The 25962-nt window shown below is 41.6% G+C and overlaps 1 protein-coding gene across 5 annotated transcripts in view; it reads right to left on the bottom strand.

Moving 5' to 3' along the window:
• CDIN1 (CDAN1 interacting nuclease 1) overlaps nucleotides 1–25962 on the bottom strand; it is a 124832-nt gene that overhangs the window by 18227 nt on the left and 80643 nt on the right. The gene's annotated exons all lie outside the window — the stretch shown is intronic.

Below are 25962 nucleotides of genomic sequence, written 5' to 3'. Positions count from 1 at the left end.
ATCAAACATACCTAACTTTGACAGTGTGATCCTATACTTGTCTACTTAGGAGTAAGTCTCAGCTAGTTCAGTGGGGCTTATTCCTAGTAAAGGGGGCTACAATAAAACACATAACAAAGAGAACACCACAGAAGTAAAATCCATTTAAAAGCAACAGCAGTAGATATCACAAACGCACACATCTTAGCAGGAAGCCAGAGATCCATGCTTTATGGGAGCAGCTCTTCTACGCTATCAGTGTAGCCACTGAAAAGGACCAAGGCCAACTGTGGGGCAGCTCGCATGGCCAATGGAAGTTTCAGTTTAGCAACAACTGGAGGGCCAAAGGTCCCCCATAACTGGTGCCATGCTTCTGACTTCCTAATAGTTCTTGGATCACCTGGTTGTATGACCCATGGAGACAGATTTCTCAGGTGGTCGGAGCAACACAAGCAATGTCTGCTTTTCTGTCCCCCTCATTCCCCAATGCAGCTCCCTTTACCCTCCCAGAGGCCTCTTCTGAAGTTCAGTAGACAGTGGAATACAGTGCAAGGGTTAGCATGGGAGGAAGAATCAGGATAGACGGAAGAAAGTAGTTCCTCCCACAGCACATACAGAATTTGCTCCCTGAAGGGAGCAAATTGATGGCCGCCAGCTTGCATGGCTTTAAAAGGGCTTTAGATAAATTTGAGGAAAATAGACTATCGATGGATTCCTGATGTCTAAGAATTGGTGGTGGTATGTCTATGTATACTAGTTCCCGAGAAGAACAAATGGGGAGAATGCTGTTGCGCTAATGTTCTGCGTATGGGCTTCCCGTAGACATCTGGTTGGCCACTGTGAGAAGAGGATGTTGGACTAGATGGACATTTGGCCTGATCCAACAGGAATCTTCTTACTTGCAGTAAAAATTTTTTTTCAATCCCAGCCATACTTGTGTATGAAAAATACAAGTATGCATTCATGAATGTTGACTACTCTTTATGTAGAAAATGATAATATACTAATTGCATAAAGATTTAAAGCCAAGAGAAGAAATGGGACAGGACTGAAACAGAATGGCAAGATGAGTCTCCCCTCCGCGTGTCAGGATACAAACTTGTGACGCCGACTGACTACTATTTTGACCTTCTTTGAATACATTATGAAATAGCCTTAATTAATTGCATTAATGTACTTCCTCCACTGCACAATGAGATTTCTGAACTGAAAATTGCAGAAGTATGGGGGGAGGGGAGAAAATAATTTTTTGCTTTGTTATTTTGTAAACGCAACCAGATACATGGTCTGCTATTATCTAGGGACATGGATTTCATGAGGAGGAGAAGAAGAAGGGGAGGAAAGCAATACGCAGATATCAGCGATTGTTTATTTTTATAGGTGTGATCGCGTCATATGTAGAAAGGACAAAACTTGCAATTAATTGTAACCTATGATCTTTGTTTTGAAAATACATCTGTTTGTATAAGCTGCCTCTTCCCAGCTTCTGTGATTCCCCCTTCCACTGCCACCCTTGGCCTGTATCCTACTCCTTTTCTGAAGGTCTACTCTGGATGCAACCCAAACTATTTAAGATTGGTTCTGAAAATTTACAGTGCATGCCTAACCATGTCTACTAAGAAGTTAGTCCTACTGAATTCTCTTTCTCCAAACCTTTATTAGGCATTACAGATATAGATCTTAAAACACGCATATACATTTATATATATACATATATATATATATATATATATATATATATATAAACGTCGCCTAGACACCCCAACTTTTACACGGGAAGACACCCGAGGACACCAAAACCTGCATTCCTGTACCCGTGAAAATCTACGAAAGCAAATATATATATATATATACACACATATATATATATATATACACACAAAGAAGCAGCCATATAAGATATATAGTAACAGCAATTTTCATTGCAGTGTCTTCCTGCTAAACCGTGCCATTCACTACACTAAGAGATACTATTGACAGAAACTCAGCAACCCTTGCAGTTACCTCCGGGTTCATATCAGCCAGGTAGAATCTGATATATTCATTGTGCCATGATGTTAAACCACCCTTCTGAATTCAATGGGACTTAGTCCCAGCTTACTGGGGCAAGTATTGCAGTCTTTCAATTTCTTCCAATTTTATCTATCCTGAGCCCAGACAGTGGGAAATCTGATCACAGTTCTGTTGCGTCACATCTAGTTGGGTCCTAAGAGTGCAGTTTTGCAATCTTTTAAGTATTGTTGCATCACACAAATGGAAAGAGAACAAACAAGTTAGAAGAATGGCTGTTAAAATTATCCAGTGAATCAACTATCAGCTGTCCCATTCTCTAAATATGCATTTTCCCGGGGAATAGTTGTTCCCTGCCAGCTTCCTCATATATGCATATAGATATAGACATAGATATAGATATAGGCACCAATCCAGAGAGGAATCCCCCTTACATACACATAAAAGCCAACGCACACAAAACCTCTGCTTTTTGGGGATTGTGTGCTTATCGGTCCCTGGATCAGGGCCAGAATTTCTGAACTGTGGAAATAGCTAGTTCTTAAGAAGACTTACGGTAAATAATGGCCTTGGCATGACTGATCCTATATATAAGAGAAAGCAGAAAAGAATGAGAAAGCCCAACAAATAAAGTAAAGTTGTTAGGACAAAACGTTTCCAGCTCATAATAGGATAAGCACTGGGTGTTAGAGTAAGAAGGATGTCACACTGTGTCCAGGAAAGTGTGCCTAGGATTGCAGTCTATGGGAGATAGTAATATACTATAAACAACTGGAATATTTTAATTTTTTATTTTGTTTTAACTTTTTCTTCTTTTTTGGAAATAGTTATTAATTCTCTCTTAGTTTTGCAAGATTGACTTCTTAATTAATGGTTCAAATCTAGCTGTTCTCACAAGCGTTTATTTTTGCACTTTTTCTCAAGTTGTAGTATTTTAAAAAAACACATACAGGCTGCACTTCTAACCACACTTATTTGGAAGCAAGTCCTAATGTAAAACCAGTGGAACTTAGTTGCATGTAAATATGCTTAATACCAGGATAAACAGTATGCAAACTGATAGAATTTAGTGTTTTCGTTTGCTCCAAATGTTACGTCCTAAAACCAGTACAGTTGCACCTCAGTTTTCAAACGTAATCCGTTCCAGAAGACCGTTCAAGTTCTTAAATGTTTGAAAACCGGAAACTCAATAGCCGACAGCTAGGATCTTGCACTCAGCGGAAGCCGTGTGGCATGTTTGACTTCCGAGGCGTGTTCGAGAACCGAAATGTTCATCAACGGAGACCTTTGAAAACCAAGGTACCACTGTATTTATTTTAGGACGTGGTGTTCTCAAGTAGCATATGTCGATTCTGGGAAAACTAGAGTTTAAATTTTTGTTCTTCCGGGAAGCTCTTTGGATAGCTTTGGGCAAATCATTATCTTTCAGCCTTACAGCACAAATTTGTTGTGAAGTGAAATAGGATAATTTATAAAATTGCACTGAAGTGTCAGTATCCAACAGGTATGATCTGAAGGCTGCTGAGGCAACCACCTTGCTGAAACCAACCAGGCCTGATCAGAAGGCCTTGTGGGAAACACACGTATTGCCTTAAGTCCCATGATGGAAGAAAGGTGATATTATAAAAGTAAGGAAAAATTATATTAATAACAAGAACTGTTTTGGTTTTTTTAATCAAACCATAAGGATTGTTTTAGAGGCACTTTGTGTGAAGCTGGAGAACAAATGACATGAAAAAGAACGAGTTAAAATTTAAATTATCATGAAACAGTATTAGGCAACTTATAGTCTAAGTATGTCGTAGCCTGGAGTTTGCAATTTCATAGTCAATGAATAACTCAAAAAGATATGAAGAATTCATTTTTGAAAGATAGATACATAGAAACTATTAAGAGGAGCTCACAGCTAAGCAAGTGGTTCTAAACAAACAATCATATTCTGTGGGCAGGATCCACATTTTGCCTTCCTTCCATCCATCCATGGAAGGCTCCTGATGCAGCAGAGCGATTGCGGTGGCAGGATGGGGTGGAGAGGTAAGTTTGCAGCATTTCCTCTCTCTTCCCTGTAGCCACCTCTCCCACAATGCCCTGGAAGGTTCCTCAGCCATCCATAACAGGATAGAAGGTAACATTGAAATCAGCAAGGGGAGGGGGAAATCAGCAAAATGTGCCTTTCCCTCTCCTACCAGCAGGAGCGAAGTTTGGATCCAACCCAAAGCGTGGTGATAAATTGGAATGATGCCGACCCACTCTGTCTCGGGTCCTGTGCCTATAGAGCACAATATGAGCAGATCTAATATGTGTAGTTGTACACCAAAAATGATGTATCCAGATTTTATTATAGTCTGTTCTATTCTAGAGTCTATCTTTTGAATGCCACCCCAACTTTTCAGCACCAGGTGCAGACCCTTTTATGTACTCATGCCTTTTAACAGCTGCTATGAATTTTTGTGTGTGTGTGTATATAAATAAATCTTACTATCCTGGTTTTATGTGCCATTTGCCTCAGATTTAAATTCTTAAAAAAAAAAGTTAGGAAAGGAATGTAGGCCCCTGTATAAACATGAAACTGCAGTTTGACGAAAATAACGAGACAGCAAAAATACTTATTTTGCCAAAACTATTTGTGAAACAATCAGTTCTGCTAGTGATAGACACCTTTTTTAAGGTCAAAAGAAGAGGCCTCTAGACACACACAACTGTTGCAAGTTTTAGAAGAGTGTGCAAAGGTAAAATGAAACAAGAATCACCCTCCTTTGCTCAAATCACAGGTGTTCATGAAACCACTATTCTAAAGTTAGTGGAGTAAATTGCAAACATATCGTTTATTTTTGTCATCTGGTTTGTCTTAATCATGATCTAAAAATTCATTTATAAGCCTGTTTACAAAATGCCATGTTTATATCAATATCATATGCTGCTTGCTTGAAAATGTACACATTAAAATGAAGAACAGAAATCTGTGTAATGGTCAAAGACAACCAATAACAAAACCACTAAATTCTAGTTGTCAAACATAATTTACAATGTATATTTTTTCGTTTTTTCCTGATAAAACAGAAATTATTAAAATTAAAGTGATATGGGTGAGTGTTTATGGCTTCCTATTAAAAACCTGACTTACAACAGTATCCATTTAAGTTTAAGGCAGAAGAAAATCATATAGAGATCTCTGTGCGATGGCCTGGTGACTTTATATCCTCTTGTCAAACCTCAGCAGTTTTATTTGTAGTGATACATGTTGAAGAAGGTTGGAGGTTAAAGTTGATAGGAGGGCCAGCAGGAAAGCCAACCAACTTCTTTCAAAAGATTACAACCTTTAACCTATTTGTGTCTGTCGGCAGACGCTGCCGACTTTACAAGTGCACATTTTATACATCCTTTAAACTGAACCCCAAATTCTAGAACGTATGAATGAAGTAAACACACTTTGCACTTTATTATAGTCACAGACTTCTAATGTTACTGTCACACATGCTATGTCCATACTCTGACTTATAGAATAATTGTTTCAAAAACCAATTTGGCCTTGCAGCAGTCTACATGCAACAAAAAGTCTATTCATGATTTAGAAAGGCTACTAATAAAAGCAATTCTAGAGGAAATATTGACATGAAATATGAAATAATATTTTATCTGCACTCTTGGCATTCCCCCCCCCCCACAAATACACAATGCTGCAAGTTCTCATAAACAAACAAATAAATGAATATAATAATAATAATAATAATAATAATAATAATAATAATAATTTTTATTTATATCCTGCCCTCCCCAGCCGAAGCCGGGCTCAGGGCGGCTAACAACAATAAAACAGTACAAAAGTACAGCACAAACAACACTCTAAAATCATTCATTATAAAATTAATTAAATTCAAGCCACTGGCCACCATTGGGCCAGAGCTCCGCGAAGATTGCCAAGGGAGGGAGTCAGGCTGTGCCCAGGCCAAAGGCCTGGCGGAACAGCTCTGTCTTGCAGGCCCTGCGGAAAGATGTCAAGTCCGGCAGGGCCCTAGTCTCTTGTGACAGAGTGTTCCACCAGGTCGAAGCCACAGCCAAAAAAGCCCTGGCTCTAGTTGAGGCCAGCCTAACTTCTCTGTGGCCTGGGACCTTCAAGATGTTTTTATTTGAAGACCACAAGTTTCTCTGTGGGGCATACCAGGAGAGGCGGTCCCGTAGGTCATGAGGTTCACAAACAAAGTTGGACTACGATTCTGCAGCCAAGCATTCTAGAAAGGTGAGACTTAACTATTTTTTATGAACTTTATAGATCCTGAGTTCCAAATACTTTGCAAAAAACCTTTACTAGCTGTGTACCCATGCGTCACCAAACATTTACAGCAAATAAATTTGTTAGATAGTTTCAAAATCTTGAGTACTACAATACAATTTCTGTATCTTAAAAACAAACTACTACAAAAAATTACAAATAAAAAGACGTATCAACACAACAAAATGTACTGTATTTTTCACCCTATAGGACACACTTTTTCCCCTCCAAAAATGAAGGGGAAATCTGGGTGCGTCCTATGGGGCGAATGCAGGCTTTTGCTGAAGCTTGGAGAGCGAGAGGGGTCGGTGCGCACTGACCCCTCTCGCTCTCCAGGCTTCAGGAACACATCCGCAGCCTAAGTAGCCCTGCGGGAGTTCCCGCAGGGCTCCCTACGCTGCGGATAGCAGCCTGCTTCCCTGAGTGTCGGGTGCCCTGAAAGCAGAGCGCCCGGCGCTTCGGGAACACATCCATAGCCTGCTCCCCGGAGCATTGGGTGCCCTGAAAGCAGAGTGCCCGGCGCTTCGGGAACACATCCGCAGCCTAGGCAGCCCTGTGGGAGGTCCCGCAGGGCTCCCTACGCTGCAGATAGCAGCCTGCCGCCCGGCGCGAGCAGCACCCTGAAGCAGAGCGCCCCGCCCGCCGGACAGACATCTGCAGCGTGTTGGAGCCCTGCGGGAGTTCCCCGCAGAGCTCCCCACGCTGCGGATAGCAGCCTGCCGCCCAGCGCGAGAGGCGCCCTGAAGCAGAGCGCCCCACACGCCGGACAGACATCTGCAGCGTGGGGAGCCCTACGGGAGTTCCTGCAGGGCACCCTATGCTGCGGATAGCAGCCTGCCACCCGCGCGAGGGACGCCCTGAAGCAGAGCGTCCCGTCTGCCGGACAGACATCGGCCAGCCCCATAAGCTCGGGGGACAGGAAGGAGGCGCAGCGCCGCCATCCCGCTGTTCCTCGACCTGGTTCGGTTTCCCCGACCTGGTTTTGGGGGGGAAATAAGGGGGGGAAATTCCCTTTATTTCCCCCCCAAAAAACTAGGTGCATCCTATGGGACGGAGCGTCCTATGGGACGAAAAATACAGTAACTGCTCCTAGCTATATATGTATACATGTATTTTTTCTTGAAATAAAATAAGTGGAACCTCGGCTGTCAAACATAATCCATTCCGGAAGGCTGTTCGACTTCCGAAATGTTCCACAACTCAGGCGCAAAGGGCGGTGGGCAAAGTCAATGGAGAAAAAAGAAAAACACGCAGCGGAAGCTGTTCGACTTCCAAGGTGCGTTCCAAAACGGAAGCAATTACTTCTGTGTTTTCGGCATTTGAAAATAATAATAATAATAATAATAATAATAATAATAATAATAAAAAAATTTTTTATTTATATCCCGCCCTCCCCAGCCGAAGCCGGGCTCAGGGCGGCTAACAACAATAAAATAGTACAACATTCTAAAATCATTTCATTATAAAATTAATTCAAATCAAATTGATGGCAACCATTAGGCTAAAGTTCTGTGAAGATTGCCAAAGGAGGGAGTCAGGCTGTGTCCTGACCAAAGGCCTGGTGGAACAGCTCTGTCTTGCAGGCCCTGCAGAAAGATGTCAAGTCCTGCAGGGCCCTAGTCTCTTGTGACAGAGCATTCCACCAGATTGGAGCCACAGCTGAAAAAGCCCTGGCTCTGGTTGAGGCCAGCCTAACCTCTCTGTGGCCTGGGACCTTCAAGATGTTTTTGTTTGAAGACTGTAAGTTCCTCTGTGGGACATATCAGGAGAGGCGGCCCCGTAGGTACGAGGGTCCTAGGCCGTATAGGGCTTTAAAGGTTAAAACCAACACCTTAAACCTGATCCTGTACCCCATCGGGAGCCAGTGCAGCTGGTATAGCACCGGGTGAATGTGATCTCGCAGCGAGGACCCCGTAAGGAGTCTCGCCACGGCATTCTTCACCCGCTGGAGTTTCTGGGTCAGTCTCAAGGGCAGCCCCACATAGAGCGAGTTACAATAATCCAGTCTGGAGGTGACCGTTGCGTCACCAAAACGTTTGGCTTCTGAGCAGCTCGAAAACTGAGGTACCACTATAGTTCACTTTCTCTTATCAACTTGTGTGAAACGGCCATAACTCATTAGCATTTTCTTCGCATTCAGATGGATCCAGATTAAATCTTTGGCATACCCAGGTAGCGCTGGGAATGTCCCCCGTTTGAAATTCCCTGGCCATTGGCCATGCTTGCTGGGACTGATGGGAGTTGTAGTTCAGCAACAGCTGGAGGGCCCAGGGTTTCCCACCTTAGATATTCTCATCCCAATGTGAGTGCTTCTGCAAAACTCTTTCACGTGTCTGTGCTCCACACAGGAATGGCAGTATATAAATACCTAATAAGTAAAAATGCAATGCCATTCAAATGAGACTTCCTAACAAGTAAAAAATGAATACAGCTTTATAAGTAAAACTGAGCAGTCTATGAAATAAAAAATCAGGAATTGGGGTTCAAGAATAATCGTAGTGGAGCATGCTATATGTTGGAAGCCTATCACTTCCAAAGTCCCACTGGCAGTGTTATGAGGTGTAGGGGTGTGAAATTCCCTCATTTCCACACAGCACAGAGCTTGTAATGGGTTGGTACACAGCCTAAATGCACACATGACATGGGAGCAACAGGGTTGCATTGTGTTCTATTCAGAAAGATCCCTCCCTCTGTGTGTGTGTGTGTGTGTGTGTGTGTGTGTGTGTGTGTTTTCAGCTATAAAGCTCAATAGCATCAAATAAAAGCCCAAGTTCATAAGCTACTGAAATGAGTATTTTCTAGATAAATTCCTTGTTGTCATTGCATGAGTGGGTACAGCACAGTGTGTGTGTGTGTGTGTGTGTGTGTGTGTGTGTGTGTCTCAATATCTCTAGATACTAGAATTAGAGTTCTAGTTTTAAAAGCAAAGCATTTCCTCAGAAGGAATACATTTCTCTGATTTGATAGTCTATATTAATGATTTGTACCTCATATTACCCACGTACCTTTTGCGATGCCAATTATTGTGGGTCCTCCAAACATAAAGCTGCAATGGTTTGGGTATGATTTTTGGTTGTTTGTTTATTTTCACATGATTAAGTGCTACCGACTCAGGGATGCACATTTCTATGGTGGTGAAATTTCAAAAACAAGGATTATGTATTAATAGCTCAACTGACTTGCTCTTATCACTACTGAACCTCTGAATCTGAATGACATTGAAAACACTGCACATAATTATCTCAACACTAATTAATGCAGATGCAGTAGAACATTTGGAAGAAGGAAACATGTAACATAAGGCACTAAATGCTCATATTTGTTTTCAGTACAGATGATGCCATTTTCTTTCGGTTGAATTCAAATGGATTTTATGAATGCTGTGACAAAAACTAGGTACTGAGTAGAATATGAGAAGGATATCCATTTGGGTGTCACTAAAAGGTAAATGGAGTATTAAAAAATGCAGTATTTTGGTCCAAATTCAGATTCCCACTTTGTGTGGGACTTGGTTGGTTGGGATTTTGGCTTTCTCAAGTGACCTTCCCCCATCATCTGTTGGAGCAGTCAGAACATGGCTGTTCTCTGAAGCTTTTCCTTCATATACTGGGAAATAGAGCACACCAGGTAAAGGTAAAGGTACCCCTGCCCATACGGGCCAGTCTTGACAGACTCTGGGGTTGTGCGCCCATCTCACTCAAGAGGCCAGGGGCCAGCGCTGTCCGAAGACACTTCCGGGTCACGTGGCCAGCGTGACATTGCTGCTCTGGTGAGCCAGAGCTGCACACGGAAACGCCGTTTGCCTTCCCGCTAGAAAGCGGTCCCTATTTATCTACTTGCACCCAAGGGTGCTTTCGAACTGCTAGGTTGGCAGGCGCTGGGACCGAGCAACGGGAGCGCACCCCGCCGCGGGGATTCGAACCGCCAACCTTTCGATCGGCAAGCCCTAGGCGCTGAGGCCTTTACCCACAGCGCCACCCGCGTCCCTAGAGCACACCAACGAGTCTCAAAATATTGCACGATAACATGTTCAGTATGTTGCAGGAAGTCTTGTGAAGCAGACACTTCTGTGAATGCAGATATCCCCACCTCTGAGTATCTCTAGCTATAAGGCTACCTGGTTAACGGAAAAGGACTTTTCACAAAACCCTCAAGAGCTTCTGCCAATCAGAAAAGACAATACTGGACTAGGTGGATCAATGGTCTGACTCTGTATAAAGCAGTCTCATACGTGCCTGGGAATTGCGAGTGTTTTTGCTCTTTTTCTCCTAGTGAAAACCGAAGAAGTAACAGGACCTCTGTTTTTTGAGAATGAGGTGTTGTATGTGTGTATAAGTGGATCTGAAGGGACTGGTTCTCCCCCAGGTAAGACAGCATGTGAGTAAGTTCAACAACCTCAAAGCAAAGGTTCTATAGTATATGGATGTTCAATCAGATGTGGATGGCAATTGGTAAGATAAGGAGAATGATTTATACATAAAAAGGGGACATTGTGGGACAATAATTAAATGGAAGAAAGACTGAATGAATAAGGTAAAGCTAAAAAGGTAAAGGACCCCTGGATGGCTAAGTCCAGACAAAGCTGACTACGGGGTGCGGCGCTCATCTTGCTTTTCAGGCCGAGGAAGCTGGCGTTTGTCCACAGACAGCTTCCTGGGTCATGTGGCCATCATGACTAAACCCACCACAGCAGTACCTATTTATCTACTTGCACAGGCGTGCTTTCAAACTCCTAGGTTGGCACAAGCTAGGACAGCAATGGGAACTCACCCCATCACACAGATTTGAACCGCTGACCTTCCGATCAGCAAGCCCAAGAGGCTCAATAGTTTAGACCACAGCTCCACCCACATCCCCCAATTGAATGATTACACAAGCACTGCTGTGAGAAGCAAAGCTGTCAACCTTCTCTTTTTTTGCAGGAAAATCCCTTATTCCAGCGCCGTTTCCCGCTGCTGTCCTGGATTGTTAGATATCCTGTAGACTGTCCCCGGGACAGGTGAGGCTGCTGATCCCTTACACGGTACCTCGGGTTAAGTATTTAATTCGTTCCGGAGGTCCGTACTTAACCTGAAACTGTTCTTAACCTGAAGTACCACTTTAGTTAATGGGACCTCCTGCTGCCTCCGTGCTGCCGGAGCATGATTTCTGTTCTCATCCTGAAGCAAAGTTCTTAACCTGAAGCACTATTTCTGGATTAGCGGAGTCTGTAACCTGAAGCGCATGTAACCTGAGGTAATACCACTGTATTTTGAAATCCAAAAGTTGACACCTATGGTGAAAAGGAAACAGATAGGGTTGTTTCTCCATATATGCTCGCAGATTTCCCCACAGGCAAAAAAATCAGGCAGATCCACTCCCAGTGCAAATTTAAAGCACATGGCTCCCCGCAATAACTCACGGGAACTGTGATTTGTTAAGGGTGCTGGCAATTCTAGCTATTTAAAGGAGAAACTACAGTTCCCAGGATTCTTGGAGGGGGGAGCCAGTGAATGTGCTTTAAATGGAGGGCACACCCCTCCTCTCAGCATGCAAAGAGGAAGCAGAAACACCAAGGGGGAGGGCATAGGCTTGATGAGGAATCAGAAAGAGGAAAGCTGAGAGGAGATCACTAAATTGTCTCTGATGGTGGACTCCGACAGTCCTGCCAATGCTGCTGCCTTGCCCCATCCTGGTGAGTGGCAGGGACACTGCTGTCAGAAGGGTGGTTCTGCACCTTTGCTGCACTATGCCAGCTGCTCCTATCATTTACCGCACGTGCTCAGGTGTCTTCCAGTTTGCCTCCCTGCTACATGGAGTATCTTGGCAGGCATCTGCTGTGTTTGGCTGAAAATGTGCTGCCTCTGCCACACAGCATTCATGTCTCCTGGCAGCTTCCCTTCTCCATGCTAGTCATCCCCATCTTGCTGAGATGCCAAGTCAGTCTCTTCAGCAAAACAGCCTTTCAACATCAGTTCACGTACCAAAACACATAATTTTGAGATTGTGGAAGTATTGTTACTTACGTATGTAAATACCACCAATTCATATAATATAGCATGGCAGAGTACAACATCGTATACAATGAAGCACCATAAAAGCAGTACGTAATGATCCAAATGGCTGGAAGTATGATTGGAAAGTCTAAATCTGATTCTCCCCACCCACTTACGCCTTGCCTTCTATCTAGACTCAGAAATGGGTTCAGGAATACCTGACACTACAATTACTAGTAACCGGGCAGGAGTACATAGGATTACATACAGCAAGAAATCTACTCTCTACAAATCCAAGGCAGTTCACAATAGATTCCACCTTCTTCCTCTCTATTGCCTCTTCTGTATCAAATTTCAGTTCATTGGAATCTGGCTTTTTGTCACCACTCTGCAAAGCAGTATGCAGATTAATAGCCACACATTAATAATAATTAATATATTTTCAGGCAGACTGCTTCATCAGTAGACGAGATGAGAAGCAGGGCTCATTCTATCAGCTCTGCAGGTTCCTTCTGCCCCAGAACTGTTTCCATTCCAACTGATCATTTTAATAACTACTACTTAACTTTTGGGATGTGGGTGGCACTGTGGGTTAAACCACAGAGCCTAGGACTTGCCGATCAGAAGGTCAGCGGTTCGAATCCCCGCAACGGGGTGAGCTCCCATTGCTCGGTCCCTGCTCCTTCCAACCTAGCAGTTCGAAAGCATGTCAAAGTGCAAGAAGATAAATAGGTACTGCTCCGGCGGGAACATAAACGGCGTTTCCGTGCGCTGCTCTGGTTCGCCAGAAGCGGCTTAGTCATGCTGGCCACATGACCCGGAAGCTGTATGCCGGCTCCCTCGGTCAATAAAGCGAGATGAGCGCCGCAACCCCAGAGTCGGTCGCGACTGGACCTAATGGTCAGGGGTCCCTTTACTTAACTTTAGGAATTGTCACCCACTAAATATGTGGACAGCTACTATGAAGACATTTTGCCAAAAGGAACTTTTAACATGGGTGCTGCCAGCTGCCAGGATCTCTACAGCACAGCAAGGGAAATGGCAAAAAAATCTGACTCTATCCTTATTGTATAAAAATATATGGAATTTAGTTATTGCAGAAAAAAACCCCCACATAAGTTATGGGTCTCTAAGGGACAGGAAGATCCTGATCATTCCTATCGAGTATGGTGAGATTTTATTTCTTATACCGGTAGTTTAGTTTCAGATTTACAGGTACCTTTCCCCGCAGCTTCTAGAGAAAAATGGCTTTCATGGTTTTAGATTGGGTGTTGTTATTTAATATGTTCAGGTTTTGAATGCCTTGCCTTTAATTGGATAGATTACTGAATTTTTGTTATTGTGTACCTGTCTCTGTGGCTCCATAATAATTAGGAAATTAATAAAAAATAAATTTAAAAATAAAGAATTGGCACCTGAGTTTGTTCTTTTCTTTTCTTTTCCCTGCTCCTTTTTCCTTTTCTGTCATGTCTTTTAGACTGTCGGCATGCAGGCCAGGACTGTTTTGTTTTAATTGTTTGTTTGTAAGCTGTTCTAGATATCTAGCAGCTAAAGAGTGGGGTGTAGACTCAATGGAGAAAATGGGTATAAAGCTCTCTATTTGGCATAGAGATTGTCCACATTAAGCTGATTAAAATGGGGCAACTGAACATCTGAACATTTTACCCCTAAAACTGATCCAATTAAACACATTCAGATACCCAATTATCATATGGATGAAGATGGAACTCACTGTTTATCTTAGGCAATGTATGGAGCTCCACAAACTGTATAAAGTAGGAAGTTCAGACAGGAATGAAATATAAGCACATGTTAGGTGACACATAGTGAGTAGCAGGATTCAAAATCTACTGTGGTTTAAAGATCATTGAGCGCCACTGAAAAATCTTTTCAAGAGTTTAACTTGAAAGCTAAGAGGCTCAATTTTTTCTCTACTACATGGAAGAAGGAACATTATGAAACGATATAGAAAACTTGACAGGACAAAGTGGAATGGCATCATGAAGTGAAAAAAGTAAATCTCTCCTCTAAGACCACAGTGACCAATCATCTCTGCACACCCATTCAAAAAATTTAGTAGCTCATACTTCTCAGATGCTGCGACATGCCCTATAAATGCCCACCCATTATTACTGACTGCTCCTTGTGCTCTTTGGCTGTAAAATATCCCACTCTTGAAATCCATCCTTTTACTCTGAACACTTGCCAATCCATTTCCAGCTTCTCTTAAGCCTGTGTGTGAAAAGCATCCGAAACCCAAGTCAAATGTTGTTTGACCATTGTGTACTCCTGTGGTTTAAAGCTTGAGCCACTTCATAATCTCCTGCCTTGTTACTCAGCAGCTCTTGGGAGCTTCCAGGTTCCCCTCTCTGTATGCCTGGGTTATCCTTACTGAATTAACAGTAAACCAGAGAAAGCCTTACTGAGCTGCAATTGCTGATAGTGCAGGTATTTGAGAGATGCTGTTCTACTTTACACATTAATAAAACTCAATAAAAGCAGAATAGTGTGAAATTAATCTAGGAGACTATGGGGTGGATACAGAAATAGACAGGCGGAACTCCGCTCTCTGCAATGGGGCTTTTTTTCCTTCCCCACAAGAGCCTTTGGCACCCCCCGAAAGTCATTTCCGAGAGTTTTGAGATGACATGTGATGGGACTACCTTGCAAAAGTGCCTTTCCATTGTGCAATACATCTCTCAATCCAAGCCTAAGCTTGTTAGGGTTTCTTTGCTTCATCTTCTTGCAAGGGATTGGAGAATATTTCAAATGAAAGGTATGTAAGTCGGGTAGATGAGACTTTGGTAACAATGCGTTTTGTTCTGATTTAAAATATCTAAGTGTTTAGAGGTAATGCTGTCTCAGTTTGATATTGTTGGGTGAACTTCTGAATTGTATCTAAAGGGAAAAACTGTAATATTTACGGAAAATTTGTTTTCAAAAAATAGCGAAGGTGTGTGCTGAAGATGCAGTTCTGTGAAGCCGATATATCTGTGAAACAAGCTCCACAAAAAGAAAGATAACTTGCACACACATTCATTTGGTACTTTGTTATGACAAACCAGCCGGTCAATGTAATTGATGGTCTTCCTCTGGGGTGAGAGCAAACCAAGCTTAAAAAAACAGAACAGAACAGAACAACACACCCCAGAACAAGACAAGGCCGAGGAAAAGAGCCAAGCTCTAAAAGACAAAGCAAGTCAAGGTTATTTGTAAGCAACTACTCATCACCCAGTCAGATTACCCTTTTCCTAGTGTGCCAAAAGCAGTTTAGCTCAATTAAGTTCCCAGAAACACTGTTAATTAAGCTATTTTTAAAAAAACTAAGTTCAAAAGGGCAAATAAATGCATTTTTACATTTAAAATACCAGCAGTGACATTACTGAACTGAAGCTAATAATGGTGACAATGGGTGAAATTATAAATATAAAATGTCCATTATCTATATAATAGTGGCTAGTACAATTATATAATCTATCTATTCTGTTCCAATATCCACATTAATCCCTATAGGTAAACAAAAATTTCCCCAGTTTAAAGTTCTTCTAGCTAACAGAACATCTTGTCAGCCACATTCAAAAAATCTTTCTTCCTCACCTCAGACAGCATATCTAGCATTTTAATTCTCATACAAAGTACAAGATTATAGTGAGGGTAGTATTTAAAACAAAATGTTTAAATGTTTCATAGTTTATTAAGAGTAATAATGGATGTCTATTGGTGCCATGATTTGTAGGCAGAGGCCTGTGATTTCTAGGCACAGGTCTGTGTGTGGGTTTCCATGAATTTCCTCTGATTCAGTGATAAACACTGAGTTTCTCCAGGGAAAGAATCGGTAGAAAAAACCTCTGTTCGTATGCATGCCTGGAAAGTATGGGCCTGTACCCAAATTGTGGCACAAATGGAAGTCTGGTTGAGCCCCAAGAGATGAGTGGGTTGTTTCTTCCTCCTTCAAAGTAACTAAATATTTATCCTCATTGAGGCATTTATCCTCACTGAGGCTTCACAGAGTAACTCATATTTTAGCCTTCCTTACAGTTATCTAAACCAGGCTTGAATTTATTTACTTTTTCAGAGAAAACAATTAAAAAATAATATGCCCAGAGGCTTATGCTTTCTCCTCTTCTTCCCCTGTAATTAAGCCATTTTCACACACTACGTCTTTGGCAATTCAGAATACACGTTAACATTCATGCAATGAGACAATTTTGAATTTAACAAGCGCATACAGTATAAAATTTATCTACCACTTGATTCTAAAAAGCCCAGTTGAAATCACATAATGAACTTATGTAATACATGGACTGAAAAGATTTTTCTTTGACTGTCTTACTATTTGCATGATCCATGGCAGTACGCCAGTGCCTCAATGATGTTAGCTTTCTTACATGAATGACACATTATTTATACCAAACACCATAGTCAACACTCATAAATTTAGTAAGTAAGTAAGTAAATAAGTAATCAAGTAATCAAGCAAGCAAGCAAAGTATTCTTATGGAAGTAAAGTAGTCTTATGGAAAATTGAAATGGAGAATAAATCTTAAAGTTTGATAATTTAGGTTTCATCAATTTTGGAAATGAAGGAGTGTTGCTTTGTTAATGGGGCTCTTTCCCACAGACTGGTTATGGAAATATTTCTATTGATTCATTAAATAATTAAATTTGTGTTAAACAATTAAATCCAGGTGGGTATAAAACGTATTCCAGCTACACATCACAGCAGTAAGACTTTCTTCTAAGGATTTGAGATTAGATGGCAATATAGCCTGATCATTCCAAAATCTGACACAGAGAAAACCTTATTTCTCTAAAATTCACTTTGTTATAAAAATAGTAGCCCTAATCACATTATTGTGACTTACAAATACCATTTTTAGCTCCCTTTGAACAAAATAGTTTACAAGGACCAAGACTGAGTAGACTTTACAAATACTTCTGAGTTCTTTTTAAATTGAAGGTCGTTTGCAACTGACACTATAAATTTGAACACTGCTATGAAAAAGTAAGGGGGATATACATTTGTTCACTTAAAAATATTTTTTAATGGATTCTTTCGTTAAACTGTGGTTTGTTTATTAAATTAATAGACACAGCACTAAAATGTTAGAATAACAGGTGACACTATTAACAATGGAAGAATTACAGAAATATTACTTTGTAAATTTATATTAGTAATAAAATAAGTCATATAGTCATAAGCACCTTAAAAGAATTAGTAAAACACACACAGGTATGCAGTTTAACTTATTTTGTTTCAAGTATATTTATACAAACATACAGGAGTGAGACACAATAATTCATGTCCACATGATTAACCAGTAAGGACTGCATAGCTAAGAATACAATTTTCAAAAAGTATTGAATCTTAATAACATGAAACAAAATCATGTGGAAAGCTCAAAAGCAATATGAAATAAAATTAACAAAAAATCAAGAGAGGGAAATTCAAACTGAAATGCATGATGGGCAATTAAGGGCCTATTTTGACAATTCTAAGTGGTCAAGTTTTTAAGGTATGACAGTGAAACCTTAACCTATCTATAAAGGAGTGATAAATGAGGCATTTTGTGTCATTACAGTCCCATAAATCACTTTCTTTAACTGCTGATGGCTTTTATCAGATCTAACCTTTTCAAGCTTCTACTAGAGTGCTAACATTTTCAACTCTGACATATGTGCAGTTTACAAATTCTGCAGCTGATTAACTCTGGACAGAAACTCACTGCCATCATTGTCTTTATTCAAGTGGGGTTAGAGCTTCAGTCTCCAAAATTCACAGACACTCTTACAGCACAACCAAGAGAAACAAAAACAAGAACACTTTAATCCATAGCCATGTCTGTGGAATCCAAAACAAATGTGTTTTTTTGGATCTTCTTGGCGCTGCCACACATCCAGCTCTATTCTGTGGTTATGAACACATTTGGAGTGAAACTGTCAGACAAAAAGTATGTGGTCCACATTCAAATTTTGTGTCCTGGGTTTCAGTTTAGTGTTACATCTGGAGTTCAGCCATCAGTGTACACTTTGTTTTAAAAGACACACTAAATGAAACTGAAAGCTAGCATATTGTTTTTAAACCAAATGGTTTAAACAATAATACAATTATCTGTTGCTGTTAGTTATTCTGAAGCATCCTACTAAATTCTTACCATATGAATGCATTTAGAATGTATGTATTTTAAAAATAATTAAAGAAGCAGGCAACGTACCGAGTCTAATGCGCCATCAAATCTAATGCACACCTCAAAATCAGAACCTTGAAACCAAAAAAAGTATTTGCTGGTGTATGTAAATTTGCCATCAAAACTAATGCTCACCTTCATTTTCGCAACATAATTTGGCCAAAGAAAGTGAGCATTAGATTCAAGTAAATGCGGTAGCATTAGCAACCTTAATAATAATGCTAAAAAATTGAAAAACTTTGTGCTAAACAAAGCACTTTGGGAAGAAAATATAAAAAGTAATGTTTTGAATCCTGACACCAGAAACAACCAATTGCATAGTAGTCCATATAGTGTTCAGTAAAATATATAAAATCAAGAACTGCCTGCATGCAGTATGGCCTATCTTTATTGTAGTTCCAAGGTATGGTCTGAAGTCAGAGGCCACTATTTTGCTGAAGCTTTGGTCTAGTCAAGTCTGGATCATGACCTCAGTCATGTGACCTAGAAACCATGTGGATTCCATGGTGGAAGAAAGTTGGGGTATAAATGTAGGAAAATAGATAAATACATTCCAGGTACTGTAATGTTAAGTTTCAACGAAATACGGTCATACCTGAATCTGGAGACACTACAAATGTGTATCAATTTAAATCTGATGCACTTACACAAATTCAAAGCAAAATGTTCACTAAAATTCAGCTAGAAGATGTAATTGATACAGACACTGAAGCTATACTCAAATTTAAGGAGATACTGTCTTTAGTAATATGAGTCATGTTGAAGAAATCCTGATGTTGGTTGTGTGACCACTGGAAGCCTAGTACTTCAGATAGTATTAGTTTTGATAAGAACTAACTACACATCAGACCTAAATAATGAAACCTGAAGAGACAGGCTCAGGCCACACAAATAGGAATGTCCGCAGAAATCTTCCTGCAGCAGATTGCTTCTTTTTGATAAATGACAAACCTCAGAAAAATAGTGGGTGACAATTTTTTTCAGCATCACAGCTAGCACAGCCTTGTAATGTCATCTCAGACTGCCCATAACAACAATGTCTTTATTTCACTAATAATGTCACACATGCAGCTACAACTGAAGATGCAAATCCAGGTACAGCAATAAACATTTAAGACAAAAGAATTTTTTATCATTTACAACAAAAGCATGCGACTTATTGGCATTTACATCAAAGATGATGCTTTGATAACAAAAATCTATTGAGAAAGAACACATATGCTTTATAATACAGGACTTAAAGAAAAACTTAATATGGCTCAAACTTGCTTTATATACACTTAAATATTGAATTTTTCGTGAATAAATATACCATAACTGCTGCCACTGGAACTAGTAATTACTTGGTAATTTCTTACCTCAAAATGCACATTTTTTTTATTTACCCATAATTTCTTACCAAGTAATTATGCGTAAATCAAGAAAATATGCATTTTGAGGTGAAGCAACCAGAATTGTAAACCAAGTTCCTGGTCAGGCACTGCCAGTTCAGCCCCCATGAGTGTATATGTGAAATGCAACACTTTATATGTACTTATTAGGGACGCGGGTGGCGCTGTGGGTTAAACCACAGAGCCTAAGACTTGCCGATCAGAAGGTCGGCGGTTCAAATCCCCATGATGGAGTGAGCTCCCGTTGCTCAGTCCCAGCTCCTGCCAAGCTAGCAGTTCGAAAGCATGTCAAAGTGCAAGTAGATAAATAGGTACCGCTCCGGCGGGAAGGGAAATGGTGTTTCCGTGCGCTGCTCTGGTTCGCCAGAAGCGGCTTAGTCATGCTGGCCACATGACCTGGAAGCTGTACGCCGGCTCCCTCGGCCAATAAAGCGAGATGAGCGCCGCAACCCCAGAGTCGGTCACGACTGGACCTAATGGTCACGGGTCCCTTTACCTTTACATGTATTTATTTACACTAAACTGCACTTGCAATTCAGTCAGTTTGGAGAGGTCCTTTCGCAGCTCTTCACAGCCTTTGGTGAGTCCAGGTACATTATGTCAGCCATAGCACTGCTATCTATATGCTTGTTGACACTCTCAAAAAATTCTAAAGATTCATACGACAGGACATGACTAGCAGAAGCCATACTTGCTTTGCTTCAGCAAGGCATGCTCTTCTATATACTTCGTTATTTCATCTTCAACAATACTTTCCACAAGTTTCCCTGGGACAGATGTTAAGCTCACTGGCCTGTAATTTTCAGGATCTGCCCGATTTCCCTTTTTAAAAAAATCGGTATAATATTGGCCTCAGGTATGGAGGCTGTTCTTAGGAACAAGTTATATATTTTTGTTAGAAGGTCAGCAGTTTCACCACTGAGTTCTTTAAGAACTCTTGAATAGATGTTAGCTGGAAAAGGTGATTTGCCAGTTTTTACTTTGTATATTAGGCCTAGAACTTTATCTCTCTTTATCCCTCAGACTCCCCTCCTGCAAAAGTTAGTTCAGGCCCTGGGATCTGCCCTATATCCTCTGATGTGAAGACAGATGCAAATAATTCATTCAATGTCCTTATTCTCCCTGGTCATCCAAAAGTCCAACTGCCTCCTGCTACTAATATACTTAAAGGACCTTTGTTGATCTTCATGTCTATAGCAATGTGTTGCTTAAATTATTTCTTAGCACCCCTTGCTGTCTGCTTGCCTCCACTTTTTTTTGGCCAAAGTTTGTGTCCCTTTTAGTTATTTTCATTCAGACAAGAGTTCCATTTTTTAAAAAGGAAGCTGCCTTGCCTCCAATGGCATCTTTGACTCATTAACCACATTAGCACCCTCTTTGCCATGCTTTCTCATCCCCTCCAGATGTTTTGAGACTACAATTCCCATCTTCCCTGACCACTGGTCCTGCTAGCTAGGGATCATGGAAGTTGCAGACCAAAAACATCTGGAGGGCCGAGGTTGAGGAAGCCTGCTCTTAGCCCTCATGGTATCTTTCTTGATCTGTAGCATACACACCAGTTTAATTTCTAATATTGCATTTTTAAACAACTCCCAAGCATTTTTGAAAAATCTGACATTCTTGAATTTGCCTTTCAGCTTCATTATTACCAATCTTCTCATTTTGGGGGAAGTTTCCTCTTTTGTAACCCAATGTGACCATGTTGGATTTTCTTTGTAATTAGCTATTTACATGTGTATAATTTACTGGTAATAGCTCATTGCTCCTAACTGGCTCAACAACACTTAGATCTTACACCAAGTCCTGTACACCATTTTAGATTTCAACTGGAGCCAGAAGAAACTAGTTTCCCCAGAAAATCTTTTCTTTTTTTGAAAGATATCAAGAAATGCTAAGTCTTGCTCAACTGCCCGAAGACTCCAATGATGAATTCTCTTTTCTTTTTTGTCCAAGGTCACTGACAGGTTATAACCTCTCGCTCTCACAAAGGCACAGGTAGTGGGAGTTCACTTTCCACCTTCTTGCCAGAAAAAAACCCTGAGCTCCAACAATCCAGGAGGGCTACAGAGCTGAAGGGAAGCACGTTCTGGACTCATCAGCCAGGCAGAAGTTCTGCACGACTGTACCTGGGAAGAGGTGTTTTATTTTACATTATGATCATGTGTTAGAAGCTGTTTTGAGAATCACTGAAATAAAGGCAAAAACTTTCCAAATAACTAAAAAGCTGTAAATTCAATTAACTTCAAGAGGATTGTTTTTACCATTTATTGGCAATTTGGAAACAAGTTCTCCATTATTCATGACATAGTCTGGCTTAAATATATCTTCCAGAAACACATATTCTTTACTCACTAAGCAGATAATTCTTCAGGCACAGGTAGGTAACACCTTGTAGTTTAAACATTAAAGATTTAGTATAGACTAAAGTGCCAGTAGTCTCTGCACCCCAACATCTTTATACAGCCTATCTTATGCACATTTACTCTGATACATGTCCCTGTAAAGGACCCCTGACAGTTAAGCCCAGTCGCAGACAACTCTGGGGTTGCGGTGCTCATCTCACTTTACAGGCCAAGGGAGCCGTTCACAGACAGTTTTTCTGGGTCATGTGGCCAGCATGACTAAGCCGTTTCTGGTGCAACAGAACAGTGAAACCAGAGCAGCGCACGGAAACTCTTGTTTACCTTCCCACCAGAGCAGTACCTATTTATCTACTTGCACTTTTGGGCATGCTTTCGAGCTGCTAGGTCAACAGGAGCTGGCACTGAGCAATGGGAGCTCACCCCATCGGGAAGATTCGAACCACCAACCTTCTGATCGGCAAGCCCAAGAGGCACAGTGGTTTAGACCATAGTGGTTTAGCGCCACCCGCGTCCCTACATGTCCCTGTATTTCCTAGTAATTCTGTTAGGAGCACAGTCTGAGGCTGTCCATACTATACATTAGTGTCTATTCTGGTTACACTGCGCTCCCACCGATGATGTTTGAAATATGTTAGCCACAATCCATATGTATCCTGTAGTTTATTGAGAAATACTGCTGTTTGATGCTTTCCCCCTCAAATGAGCTTCCATCCCAATTGAAAAAGTCAGCTATAGTGCAGCTGAGGTGTGTATATTTGAGACAGCCACTGCACATGCACAGGTAACAGTTCCAATGAATAGGAGTTCAGCATGGCGAAATAAATCAGGTAGAGTGCAGTGGGTGAAGACATCTCCACGCACTCTCTGGTGTTTACAGCAATGTGAAAGAGCTACTTTAAAGAGTGGACAAAAAAGACATCACTGTGTTTCAAATCACAAATATGGTATGTTACGTAGCCTAAGTTTCAAAGATGTCAATAAGGAAGAACCAGATTCAAAATGTTGTAAGATAATACCAATAGGTTCTACCAGGTGTGAGGCAGCAAATCTATGATACTCCATTGCTCTTATTTTACAGTGGTGCCTCGCAAGACGAAATTAATTCGTTCCGCAAGTCTTTTCGTCTTGCGAGTTTTTCGTCTTGCGAAGCACGGTTTCCCATAGGAATGCATTGAAAATCAATCAATGCGTTCCTATGGAAACCGCCTTCAGACCAGGTCTGGGGACAGTCTGTCCCCCGACCTCTTCTGAAGGCCGACGGGGGGGGGGGGGCGAAAGTCTTTGCTCCCCCCCCCGCCTTCCCGGGACAGCGGAGACTTCTCCGCTGTCCTGGGGCGACTTTAAAATGCTGGCGGGCGGCAGCGCTGCTGCCCGCCAGCATTTTAAAATCCCCCGGGAAGGCAGGCAGGGGGGACAAAGACTTTTGCCCCCCGCCCGCCTTCAGAAGAGGTCCAGAGGGCTCTCCAAGCTGCGGATAGCAGCCTGCTGCCCCGCGCGAGGGGCAGACATTCGCAGCTTGGGGAGCCCTGCAAGACCTCCCCTGCAGGGCTCCCCAAGCGGCGAATGTCTGCCCCGCGCGAGGGGCACTCTGCTTAAGAGCGCCCCTCGCGCGGGGCAGCAGGCTGCTATCCGCAGCCTAGGCGGGAACTCTTCTGAAGGCTGGGGGAGAGGGGCTTTTCTTCCCACCGCCAGCCTTCAGAACAGCCTTCTGAATGTTGGCGGTGGGGAGGAAAACCTTCCTCCCACCGCAAGTCTTCAAGACAGGTCTGGGAACAGAGGAGAAGCGCTGCGCACCTTCCCCTCTGTTCCTGGACCTGTCCTGAAGGCTTGCGGTGGGAGGAGGGCTTTCCTCCCCACCGCCAACATTCAGAATGCTGTTCTGAATGTTGGCGGTGGGGAGGAAAAACCCTCCTCCCACCGCAAGCCCCGGGAACAGAGGAGAAGCGCTGCGCACCTTCCCCTCTGTTCCCGGACCTGTCCTGAAGGCTTGCGGTGGGAGGAGGGCTTTCCTCCCCACCGCCAACATTCAGAATGCTGTTCTGAATGTTGGCGGTGGGGAGGAAAAACCCTCCTCCCACCGCAAGCCCCAGGAACAGAGGAGAAGTGCTGCGCACCTTCCCCTCTGTTCCCGGACCTGTCCTGAAGGCTTGCGGTGGGAGGAGGGCTTTCCTCCCCACCGCCAACATTCAGAATGCTGTTCTGAATGTTGGCGGTGGGGAGGAAAAACCCTCCTCCCACCGCAAGCCCCGGGAACAGAGGAGAAGCCCTTCGCGGCTTGTCCTCTGTTCCCGGACCTCCCACCGCAAGCCTTAGGACAGGTCCAGGAACAGAGGAGAAGGCGCGCTGCGCTTCCCCGCTGTCCCTGGAGATTTCCCTATGGGCTTTCATCTTGCGAAGCAAGCCCATACGGAAATTCATCTTGCGAAGCCGCTAAAAAATCGGAAAACCCTTTCGTCTTGCGGGTTTTTCGTTTAGCGAGGCATTCGTCTTGCGGGGCACCACTGTACTTTCCTCATCTTCAAAGTAACAAATGGGGACACAAAGAAATGAAATAAAAGTGGAGATTCTAGCCACAGACCTTCTATGTCAGGTTCCATTGGGCCCTATGTTTACCACTTCCAAGTAAAAAACAGATATGAATAAATCTGAGATCACTGTTGGTCCATATAAAGACTCTGAAAAATATTTTATTTTATATCTCACACACTATTTAAATTTACCACTAGTGACATCAGGAACTTCTCTTTACTTGTCGTGCAGACATCCCAATGTTTTTAATGAATCAGTTTCAGATTCTGTCTTTACTGTATGCTTATACAATTTCAGAAGGTTTAATTCTTCAGATTTCCATTAGTTAATTTATTAAGGGTATTTGCATCATAAAATTCTTCCAACACCTGGTCTTCCTTTTTCTTTTTTTGAAAAATTTACTGGATGTCTAATATAGTTAATATTCAGTAGAATGTGAGAATAATTTTTATACAACTCTGATAGTTAGAAAGATAGATAACTCAATTATTAGATCATCTATCAAAATATTCAGATGTGTAAGAGGCTACTAAAAAGATTGATGACTGAGAAAGTCCACTGATTCTCCAGCCATCATATTCATGCATTTGGCTAGACAACATTTTTCGCTTCCTTCACAAGCAAGCTTCATTACCCATCACTCCACTGAAAAGAGTTTATTATGAGGCTGCCATCTTGGGAAGACTATTATTTAGATGATAAATGTTGGAGGGGGGAGTGTGTCTAGCCTTTTTTTAAAGATGAGCTTTGTGACAGATAAAACAAACAGCATCTACATTTCTAATTAACTTAAATTTGGCAGATACAAATACAGGTCAGTAATGCTATAGTATGCTGCTGGAATATCTTCTATTCTACTGTTAATTTGTAAAATGTAAATGAACTAATTAGAAGAAAAGCAGGATCGTTTGTGACAAACCACTTCTGTTAGTTCTTTGCTTATTGACATTTATGAGCAACTGAACTTCCTTATTCCGATTTAGGATAATTACCCTTATTCATTTAATTTAATTTTTTTTTAAAAAAAAATTAAATTAAAACTTCCATTTGGAAAATGCATGCAGAAAAATATTACATGGCATAGAATAAAAAAGGATTTAAAAGTCCCCCCCTCAAATTATTATGCTTTAAATGGGGTTTGGAATACTTATGAATATGTCATTTTGTGTACTACATTTTAAAATATCCCAAATAATGTAGCTAATGTTTTAAAATAGATTCTTGCCACACGACTGTATGGCTAGTATGTCCTAAAGT

Source organism: Podarcis gaigeae (genome assembly GCF_964106915.1).
Source record: "Podarcis gaigeae genome assembly, chromosome: 1".
NCBI lineage: Eukaryota > Metazoa > Chordata > Lepidosauria > Squamata > Lacertidae > Podarcis > Podarcis gaigeae.
This window is presented reverse-complemented; position numbering and strand designations above follow the sequence as displayed.